Raw genomic sequence first — 11,499 nt, 5'->3', positions numbered from 1 at the left:
ATGTAAATTTATGTGGCCACACATGGTATTGGACAGTGTAATTCTAGAGAATAGTGTCATGTAAACAGTAGGTACAAAATAAACACATGTATAATATTTGGATAGGTCGAGTGAAGTTATGTGATGATTTGACATCATTTGATGACCTTGGAATAAGAACAGAGATAAAACTTGGTATTATCTGACCTGTAACATTAAGAATGCTTGGAAAGTTGTTGGAAGTTTTGGAAGTTGTTGGTGCTAATCAAATGAAATGGGAAATGATGGTTCTAATGATAACAGTAAGATTAACACTTATTAGTATGCTTAAGTGACCTATAAATATGAATTCACTTAATCCTCCCAACCCCAAGAAATACTGTCAGCTCTCCATCTCCATGGACTCCACATCCGTGGATTCAACCAAATGAGGATGAAAAATATTTGAAAGAAAAAAAATAGAAAATAACAATACAACAATTTTAAAATAATATAAATTTTAAAAACACAGTATAACAACTATTTACATAGCATTTCCATTTTATTAAATATTATAGGTTATCTAGAGATGGATTGAAGTATACAGGAGGATGTGGATAGGTTATATGCAAATAGTATGCCATTTTATATCAGAGACTTGAGCATCCATGGATTTTGATATCCTCTGGAGGGCCTGGGACTAATGCCCTACAGATACTGAAGGATGAGTATATTTCCCCTCATTTTACAAATGCGGTAACCGAGGCACTGAGAGGCAAGGTAACTTATTCAAGGACTCACAGCTAGGGGAGCCAGTCCCAATCCAGGTAGCCTGCGTTCATCTGTGCTCCTAGCCTCTAGCCTATAATGTCTAAATAAGCAGTGCTTATTTAATGATTTATCTAATTATTTGGGTAATCAATTTGTCTTATTTAATGACTTATCTAATGACTGGGGTGGTGTTTAATTTTAAAGCTACAGGTCTAACTTGACAATGGGCTGTATGGGTTTAGATAGATTTTCTAAATCGGGCTGTGGTATAGACTAAATATTTGTTTTCCCCACCAGTTCATACATTGAAACCCTCATCCCCACTGTGATAATATTTGGAGATGAGGCCTTTGGAAGGTAATTAAGTCATGAAGGTGGAATTTTCTTAATGGGATTTTTTTTCCCATATAAGAAGAGATCTGAGAGCAGTTGTTTCTATCCACCATGTGAGAAAACTAGGAAAACAATTCTCATTGGAGCCTGACCATGCTGGCATCCTGATCTCAGGCTTCCTAGACTCCAGGACTGTGAGAGTCCTGTTAATAAATTTCTGTTGTTTAAGGCACTCAGTCTACGAAGTCTTGTTCTAGCGGCCTGAAAACTAAAACAGGCCTCATACATTAGAGCACATTGAACACACAGTGTTTTTTTGTTGTTTTTTTTTCAGTGCATACACATGAACTCTTGAAATTCATAACAAATACTTACAGCATGAAACTAAGTGCCAGACACTGTGTTCACTTCTGAAGCTACAAATATAAAAAAAGCTGTATTATCTTCTCTCCAGCAGCTCAGAAACCAGTAAAGACACACTCTGTGGTTTGAATGAGTTGCCTCCAAAATCAGGTGTTGCCAATGTGATAATAGTAAAAGGTGGGGCCTTTGAGAGGTGATTGGGTCCTGCGAGCTTCTTCCTCCTAAGTGGGATTAAGGCCATTATAAAAGAGGCTTCACACCACATTCAGTTAGCTCTTGCCCTCTTGTCTTTCCACACCTGAGGCTGCAGTGGCAACAAGGCGTCCTCTCGGAAGCAGAGCAACCTTCACTGGACAATGAATCTTCTGGTATCTTGGACTTCTCAGCCTTCAGAACTGTGAGAAAATACATTTTTCTTCTTTATGAATGTGGGATATGAAGAGGTTTCTCTTCAAATAGCCTGATCAATCCTTTATTCTTTAATTCATAGTACCCATCCCCCCGCCACCCCCCTCCCCCACCAACGCCTTTTTCCTTTTTCTCTTTTTCTTCCTTTTTGCCTTTGTTACATGCCCAGACATGCCACGGTGCCAGGCGTTATCAGTACCAGCTCACATTCCTTTCCTTATTTGGAAAGACTCGCTCTCTAGCTCATTGCAGACACCACTTCCCCTTTCCCCTCTCTCCCTTACGTGGCCACCTTATCTAAAAAAATTTCAAACGTTTAGCCAACTGGGATTAGTTCAGATTGTACGGCCAGACCCCGGCCAATGGGGAAAGGGTACAGGGGCAGGACTTGCGTCAGGAATAAAGGCTCTTGTGCCCGTTTGTTCAGGTGTGCTCTCATGGCGACTGGCCAAGGAGAAGCACCCCTCTGCGCAGAAGTAAAATTGCTTTGCTAAGAATCCTTTGAGTGTTCAATTTCCTTAGGATTTTGAACGTTATTCCCAACATGAATTACCCAGTGTCAGGTATTTTGTTACAATACAGATGGACTAAGCAACACATAAAAAGAAAATGTAATAAGTACAAAAGTGAAAATATAAGAGTAGTGTTCTGGGAACCCAGAGGAGGGTGTGGGTATGTGCATGCACTTGTGTGAGACTTAGTCCTGAAGGAGTGGGGGTTCCGGTTTCTACCTCACTTTCTGCTCTGCAGTTCACCCTGGCCCTCATTCATGCTGTAAGGTACCCAAGTATCATGGTCAGAGCTTGAAGATTTGGGTTTGATTCACATCTGCCATTTATTAGCTAGCGACTTTGGGATAAGTTGTTTTGAAGTTTAGATAATGGATTCAAGTGCCCTACCCCGTAGAGCTCATGAGGTTTTCACAAAAGTCAAAATGAGATCTTGCCTGTTATAGTCTAGTGCAAAATGTAAAGCACTATGCCAGTTGTCAGGAATTTCTCTAATTTGTTAATCTATACCGTCTAAACAGGATGGGAAGGTAAGTTTTATCATAAAGAGCTTGCATAACTAAATGGCAGACCTATGCATAAATAATGGAGTAGGCACACTGGAATGTGTCTAGACTTCAGAGAAATATCAGATCTAGCATGCCAAAGGATCTCATTTGCAAAATGTACTGTCAGTGACCGCGTTGGCACAAGTGGTGTTGCATTACAGAAGCCTGGCTGGGAGATAAAAGATAAAGGACGGCAAATTGAGTGTGCGAAGGTGGCGTCTGGAAGGGCACCGTAGGTATTAGTGTTAGATCTCAATTCGAGATTACTATTGGTGGACCACAGAAGGAGAAAAACAGGTATTCTGTGAACATGTGAAGAATAGAAATCTGTCAGCTATGACTTAATGCTTATCAATTTGACATAAAAAATTACATCTGTAAGATGACTTAAAGCTTTCAAAGTATGCTTAAAAAGACCTTCCCCTTACCCTAAAAAGAAAATAAATAAGACCTGACGCTAAACAGTTTGTGTTAGGCATCATCACCCCCATTTTATAAACAAGACCCAGAATGCTTAAATGATTTGCTCAAGAAGGCCTCACAATAAAACCAACAAATGAGCAAGGATTTCTGACCTGAAGACCAGTAATTTCCACCAGTTATTTTCACAGAAAATAGGTGTATTTGGAAGGAAACAGTTCACTCAGTTGGCTAATTGGATAATTAAGTGAAATTGTAACTTTACAGGAGGAGGGTCCAGTCTGGAAAAGCTACGTTTGCCAGTAAGAATCACTTATGACTCTCTTCATTGGGATTAATATTTAGAGTTTCCAGTTTTTCAGTGAATTAAATGGGAAAATAAACCTAGAGTCAGGCTCCATTCATCAACCTTCAGCCAGACTCAAGGATTTCAGGCAAGGAAGCGGCTGCTTGGCCTTTCCCCAGGCAAGCTCTCTTTCCCCAGCAGCTGTCTGCAGTGCCCGGAGGGTGTTGTCTTTGTCAGCAGTGCTCTGAGAATTTGCCTCCATATAAGAATTCCTCAGGCAGCCCTGGGGAACCTGGCATCTCTTAAAATACTATCAAAGATGGCTTTCGCCTAAAGCTCTAACTATCTTATAAAAGGCAAGGGAAGAGAGTAGCAATTATCCGAGTGATTCAAGCAAGAGAAATGAATTTGGCCTTCGTTTCCTAACTTCTCAGGCAAAAGTCTGTTAGAACTGTGCTTCTCAATTTTCACTGTGTAAAGAATAACCTGAGGATCTTATTAAAATGCAGATTTTTTAGTTCAGTAGGTTTGGTATGGGGGTGCATTTCTAACAAGCTCCCAGGTGATGATGCTAAAGCTGGTTTGTAAATTACACATTGAGCAGCAAGGTTTTAGAGCATCTTACCCCGGTAGAATTTACCCCAATTCTCCACTTGCTATCTTTGTGGCAGAGGTTCTCAAAATTTCAGATGCATTAGAAGCACCTGAGAAGCATGAAAAAATGCAAATTTTGACTTGGTGGGGTCCAGGGCTTTGCCTTTCTAACAAGTAACTTGCTGTTTCAGGGGTTTTAGAGGAAGCATGGGTACCCAGAAATACTCAATGAAGCCAGTGTACACCCTTTGGAACCACTAAGTCTTAGCTAGTGAGAAGTTTCTTTAACTGGGGAAAGTTAACAATATAAAATTCAGTTAAAGAACTTCTGCCTAAAAATTCAGCAAAACAACGTAAGACTAATGAGAGAGCTCGCATGACTTCTGCATTGCTGGGCAGAGAAAAGGAGTCTCAAATCTTTTCTAACGGTACCCCCTATAATTTCATTCTGAAAGACCCCAGATAAGACAAAGTAGGAGCAAGGCGAACGCACACCTGAGATCCCAGAAAAAGGCAGTTGACCCTGAAAGGCCAACTGCCCCAGCAAGAAATCAGAGGACACATGTAGCCCTATAGCCAAAACTGAGTCATATTTTTGTTGTTGTTGTTTTCAGAAACTGCTTCTATGGAAACCCCCTAGAAAGGTCTCAGGGTTTCTGCAAGCAGAGATCATTTTGAGAGAGATGTGTTTTTTGATGAAGAACGGACTATTAAGTAGCAATATAAAAGTAGAGAAAATGGACTCATAGTGAAAACAGAATTATGTTCTCCTATGATCTCCTGACTCACGTGCTTAAATGACCTCTCGGGGAAGAGAGGGAATGACGTGGTTTCACCTGCCTGTACTGAATTACAAGAGGTCAAAAGGTGTTGGAAGAAACCAAGGTGGGCTGAAAGGGTGGCGAATTAGGACCTGCAAGATATCAGTTGCAGTCCTGGCTCAGCCACTATGTGGCTTGGCTTTGACATTTTGTCCTGTCGTTTAACTTCACTGGACCTTCGTGTCCTTCGTTATGTATGAGAATGGCATTAAACTAGACTAAAAATAATGTTCCAACTAGCTTGGGAATTCTGTTTTCATGACTGCAGTGATTATTTTCTTCTCACTAGAGCTATGACAAACTGAGGACAGCTGGGGGAGAACTTCTATAAACACTGAAGAATTCATTAACGCAAATATGACAGTTGTGTGTGGAGACTTAATTACCTACTTTTCTAATTTCATTATGGCAGAGTTCTTTGCTCTGAAATGCCTTATACTTGAGAATGTTTCTCTCTCTGTCTGTCTGTCTGTCTGTCTGTTGGTGTCTGTCTGTCTCCGAGACGGAGTTTCACCTTGTAGCCAAGGCTGGAGTGCAATGGCATGATCTCGGCTCACTGCAACCTCTGCCTCCCGGTTCAACCGATTCTTCTGCCTCAGCCTCCCAAGTAGCTGGGATTACAGGTGCCTGCCACCATGCCCATATAATTTTTCTATTTTTAGTAGAGATGGGGTTTCACCATGTTGGCTGGGCTGGTCTCGAACTCTTGACCTCAGGTGATTCACCCACCTTGGCTTCCCAAAATGCTGGAATTACAGGCATTGGCTGCTGCACTGGCCTGTTTCCTATTCTTTCTGATCCAGTCATTGCTACAGACCACATCTCTAATTTCAAAGCATTGAAGTCACAGATCTAAAACAAATGGATGAAATGAGGCCCTATTTTACAACGACTTTTTAATTTGTAGACTTTTGTAGTTTACAGTAGTCACATAATTTTGGGTTTTTTCCCCCCAAAATTGTATTAATAGATTAATAATAATTTCTGTATCTTTTAATTCTGGGGCTTGGAAGTTAGACTACAGAATAGATTTGGTATCCCTTAAGGCAGTGATTCCCAACCTTTTTGGCACCAGGGATGGGTTTCATGGAAGACAGTTTTTCCATGAATCGGGGTGAAGGGAGGGGGAAATAGTTTCAGGATGATTTAAGCACATTGCATTTATTGTCCACTTTATTATTACATTGTAATATATAATACAACTTGCCATAATGTAGAGTCACTGGGAGCCCTGAGCTTGTTTTTCTGCAACTAGACAATCCCTTCTGGGGGCGATGGGAGACAGTGACAGATCATCAGGCATTAGATTCTCATAAGGGGCACACAACCTAGATCCCTCGCATACACAGTTCACAATGGGGTTCACACTCCTATGAGAATCGAATGCAGCAGATGATCTGACAGGAGGTGGAGCTCAGGTGGCAATGTGAGTGATGGGAAGTGACTCTAGATACAGATGAAACTTCGCTTGCCAGCAGCTCACCTCCTGCTGTGCAGCTGGGTTCCTAATAGGCCAAGGACCCATTTCAGGCCCCTGCTTTAAGGAATATATATATATGTATATATATATATATATCAAGAAAGATCTTGAGATTCAGCTTAAATCTCAGCTGCTTTGCCTTGATTCCTTTAAAGTATAACAAATTATTCCTTCCTCTTTGGTCCTACAAATAATTTCTCTTCTATTATCCTTTAGTGTGTTTGTAGGTGTAAGTGAGTGATCTTTGGTAATGTGTGATCCAAGTTTACACCAAACACTGAATTGCCTGGGTCCACTATTTCATATTGATTTAAAATGTGATATAATAGGAAATGTATTTGGTTTCTGCCCTTGGCTCCTGGCTGAAAGTTTCTAAAACCCTTGTAACTCCCTGAGTAGGAGGAGTGATAGGAGTGTCTTTTGTTATTCATAATAAACCCTTTTCAACTGTGTCTAAGTTATGCTAATTAGCTGACTCTTGGAGGGCGAGCCCTGGTTGCCAAAGAAATTGACTCTGTGAGGCCAGGTGCAGTGGCTTACACCTGTAATCCCAGCACTTTAGGAGGCTGAAGTGGGCGAATCATTTGAGGTCAGGAGTTGGAGACCATCCTGGCCAACAAGGTGAAACCCCATCTCTACTAAAAATACAAAAATCAGCCAGGCGTGGTGGTGCGTGCCTATAGTCCCAGCTGCTTTGGAGGCTGAGACAGGAGAATCTCTTGAACCCGGTGGGGCAGAGGTTGCGGTGAGCAGAGATAGTGCCATTGCATTCCAGCCTGGGCGACAGAGTGAGACTACATCTAAAAAAATAAAAATAAAAATAAAAATAAATTTTAAAAAATTGAAAAAAAATTGATCCTGTGATTAGAGGGTGGTAACTATCCTCTGGGGAGATTGAGTTAACCCATGGCCAGTGATTCAATCTATCATGCTAATGTAGTGGAACCATGGTAAGAAGCCTAAATGAAGGAGTTCTTGAGCTTGTAAGTTGGTGAACACAAGACAGGAAGGTGACGTACCCTACTTACAGGGACAGAGCTCCTGTGCTCAGGGCCCTTCCAGACTTTGCTCTAGGTACCTCTCATCCGGCTGTTCATCTGTATCCTTCGATAAACTGGCAATGAGTAGGCGAAGTGATTCCCTGAGTTCTGTGAGCTGTCACAGTAAATTATCAAAACTGAGGAGGTGTGGTTATGGTGAGACAGGAATGAAGCAAGGTGGTCACAGGAGAATAGACACTTGCAGGCAGCAGTTTCACATGACCACCAAAAAAACTGGAAGACCCTGTGGATCAAGCTGGCTAAGACTGACTGGACCCAACATTGTACTGGATTTGACCTAGGTTTCACCTTAGATCTCACTATCTGCTCATTAACATCCTAAATCACACACCCACCAGGGCATGTCAGTTCCAGGAATACCCATATTTGCTGTAAAAATGGGTGGCACCACAGTTCCAAGAAATCTCCACCTTTTTCCAGGAATCTTCATGAATATCCCACCGCCTGGTTAAAGAAACCCATACAGATAGAAGACCCACTCCCTTGTGTATGCCCACACTCCCCTCTTGAGAGGTATTGTTCTTTGCTATAAACCTCTGCACTTTGACTTTTTCAGCCCATCCTTGAATTCCATCTTGTGACAGTGTCACGAGCCCAGATGCCAACTGGGGTCAAGATCCCAGTGGCATTTGGGGACCTCAAACCATGAGTACTCCAGGAACCCACTACTTGCCATAGGCATTTGAAGCTAGGGTTTAGTCTTATAGGACTGAGTCCTCAACCTTTGGGGTCTGCACTAATTCCAGGTGGCTAGTCAGAATTAAACTAAACTGTTGGACACTCAGTTGGAGTCTGCAGAGGACTGGAGAATTGCTCGGTGTGGAATACCCACACGTTTGGTGTCAGCAGTATTATGAGTTTAGAGAAACAGTTTTTGCTTTACAGAATACTTAATAAAACCACGCAGGACTTGGTACAGATCTCTCAGGTGTACTGAATTTTCATAGGAAAATGAGTGTCTTAGAAAAATCTGGATCCCTGAGGAAGAAGCTGGGCAAGTGCAAAGGAAGAATATTTTCTAAACTGTTGCTCTGGGTGGTCCATGTGGATGCACGAGTCCAGTCCCAGCCCTGACATTCCCAACTCTGGACATCAGGGAGGTGAATCAGTTCCCTTGGCTTCAGTTTTCTCAACTGTCAAATGGAGATAATACTGTAACCGCCCAATGTGTTCACCTTGCCCGCTGCCTAGACAGTGGATTTATTAGACAGGGGAATTGCAATAGAGAAAGTAATTCACGCAGAGCCCGCATGAGACCAGAGTTTTATTATTACTCATTATTACTCAAATCAGTCTCCCTGAAAATTTGGGGATTGGAGTTTTTAAGGATAAGTTGGTGGGTAGGGGACCAGTGAGTCAAGAGTGCTGATTGGTCAGGTCTGACATGAAATCATAGGGAATTGCAGCTGTCCTCTTGGGCTGAGTCAGTTCTTGGGTGGCGGCCACAAGTCTAGGTGAGCCAGTTTATTGACCTGGGTGGTGCCAGCTGATCCACTGAGTGAAGGGTCTGCAAAATATCTCAAGCGCAGGTCTTAGGTTTTACAGTAGTGATGTTATCCCCAAGAGCAATTTGGGGAAGTTTAGAATGTTGCAGCCTCCAGCTGCATAACTCCTAAACCATAATTTCTAATCTTGTAGCCAATTTTTAGTCCTGCAAAGGCAGTCTGGTCCCTAAGCAAAAAGAGGGTTTGTTTTTGGGAAAGCGCTGTTATTGTCTTTGTCTCAAAGCTAAACTATAAACTAAGTTCCTTCCAAAGTTAGTTCAGCCTACACCTAGGAATGGACAAAGACAGCTTGGAGGTTGGAAGCAAAATGGAGATGCTTAGATCAGGTCTTTCACTGTATGTAATTTTCTCAGTTATGATTTTTGCAAAGGGGGTTTCAATGCCAAGCTCCTATGGTGGATATGACTAAATGACACAATGCACATAAAATTCAACAGAGCCTGGTCTGAGGTACTCACTCAAAATATGCTAACAGTGATGAAAATGATATTGTAGGAAGGCACCAGCTGAGAATAAATGGGGCTTGATCTACTGCCAGATGGGACAAGTCATAGAGACAAATTCTAGGGACAAATTCAGGCAAGAGGGAAGTCTAATTCAGGAAATAAGGATCATGAGACATCTTCTGAAGTTACCTATCTTTAAATACTTTGAACTCACTCTTTCAGTCCTTCTTTTGTCTTAAAGCCATGAGGTTTAAGAACGACTGTCTAATTACTATTATGCTTTTGTTTTTGAGACAGAGTCCCACAGGCTGGAGTGCAGTGGCAGGATCTTGGCTCACTGCAACCTCCACCTCTCGGGTTCAAGCCATTCTCATGCCTCAGCCTCCTGAGTAATTGGGTTTACAGGAGTGCGCCACCATGCCCGGCTAATTTTCGTATTTTTAGTAGAGATGGGGTTTTGCTTGGCCAGACTGGTCTTGAACTCCTGACCTCAGCTGATCCACCTGCCTTGGCCTCCCAAAGTGCTGGGATTACAGGTGTGAGCCACCGCACCTGGCCTAATTATTATTATGCTTTTATTGTAACACACTCAACAGAGGAGACCCAACTCAATTTAGGGGAATAAAAGAGTAATTTGCAGTATTTCTTTCTCCAAGACAGAAACTACTTATTTTGAGACATATAATTATTAAAATTATAATTTGCTATTGGTAAGTTGAAAATGGAAGCCAAGAAATAAATTATAAATGAAAGGAAACCCTGTGGATAATTTTTGTTCTTCTGAGTAGTTTGTGCTACTTAGTGGCCTTCAGAGAAACAAATCGATAACTATTATTTAGAGCTTCCCTGTAGCTTCCAGTGTGTTAGGAGCCCTTTCTCTATCCGTGATCCTGTAATTTCATCAATGTGGTATCATTAGCACTCCACAGTTAGCAATTAACCTTTATCCAACAAGCTCAGTTATAGCTTTAGGGGAAAAAACTGCCAGTCACATGGAATATACTCAGATATCAGCAGTATAGCTAGTTCTATTTAAGATAGATGAAACAGCTGTTAAAGTTATAGTTAGAGCTAGAGTAAGTATTGATTTGCAAGAACCAATTTCCTGTTTTTAAGGCAGTCTGAGGAACCAAGGGGATATCTGTATCAGTCATTTTTAATCTTGGTGAGAGGTTAAGAAGTAAAGTGCTCCCTGATAGGGCAGCATAGCATTCTGGTTTCTTACAGAGCTCATTAGTGACTGCTCCCTTTTAGATACCAAAATATGCATTAGTATTCCACTGGCAAGGCCACTATATTTGTAGGGTGCTTTCACACAATTACTTCAAATTAACTTCACACAATGCTGGGAGGTGGTGATAATTACGTTCTTTGTTCTGCTTGGAAATGAGAACTCACAGAGGTTAAGTAACCTGTCCTCCCTTCCAACAGCTATTAAGTATAATAACAAAAAGTCCAGGTCATTTTAACTCATTTTCATGGGTTCTTCTGAGCAAAAACATATTCCTGGATCCTTGCTCTGGATCTACCAGTGAATGTCTAGATGACCTTGAAAGTTGCTTGTCTGTTCTTCAGTTTCCTCAACTGTAAAAATCAACCTGTAATAACAGGGGGTTGGCACAGTGGGTTTCATCCAGATAGGAGATCTATGATTCCAGGCATCTCCAAATTAACTTTGTATCTCAGCAAGAGTACTTTAGTATTAATTATTGATGAAATGACATCATAATGTCCTAGCCATTGTCCCACAGTATATTTTGTTAGGGTAATAATATTTTTAGTAATATGAGCACACTACACTGCATTTATCTTTTAAATCTTTGCAAAGAGTGTTGTTTGGGTGTTTTTTTTTTTTTGTGAGTCCTTTAAAATAGTGTTCGAGACTTGCAGATTATTCTTGTAATCATATTCATTAATTTTTCCCTCAAGTTCTAAAAAATTTGCTTTTGACATATAAGCAACTGGGTTGATTTAAATAATCAAAACAAAGTAAGAG

General features: G+C 41.2%; 1 long non-coding RNA gene across 1 annotated transcript in view; it reads left to right on the top strand.

Moving 5' to 3' along the window:
* The first annotated feature begins 1,696 nt into the window (after nucleotides 1-1,696).
* LOC141407580 (uncharacterized) overlaps nucleotides 1,697-11,499 on the top strand; it is a 65,707-nt gene continuing 55,904 nt past the window's right edge. Inside the window, exon 1 of the long non-coding RNA XR_012417197.1 lies at nucleotides 1,697-1,822. This is a non-coding gene — a long non-coding RNA (uncharacterized lncRNA). The remainder of the gene's footprint in view (nucleotides 1,823-11,499) is intronic.

Source organism: Macaca fascicularis, chromosome 8 (assembly GCF_037993035.2).
Source record: "Macaca fascicularis isolate 582-1 chromosome 8, T2T-MFA8v1.1".
Taxonomy (NCBI): Eukaryota; Metazoa; Chordata; class Mammalia; order Primates; family Cercopithecidae; genus Macaca; species Macaca fascicularis.
This window is presented reverse-complemented; position numbering and strand designations above follow the sequence as displayed.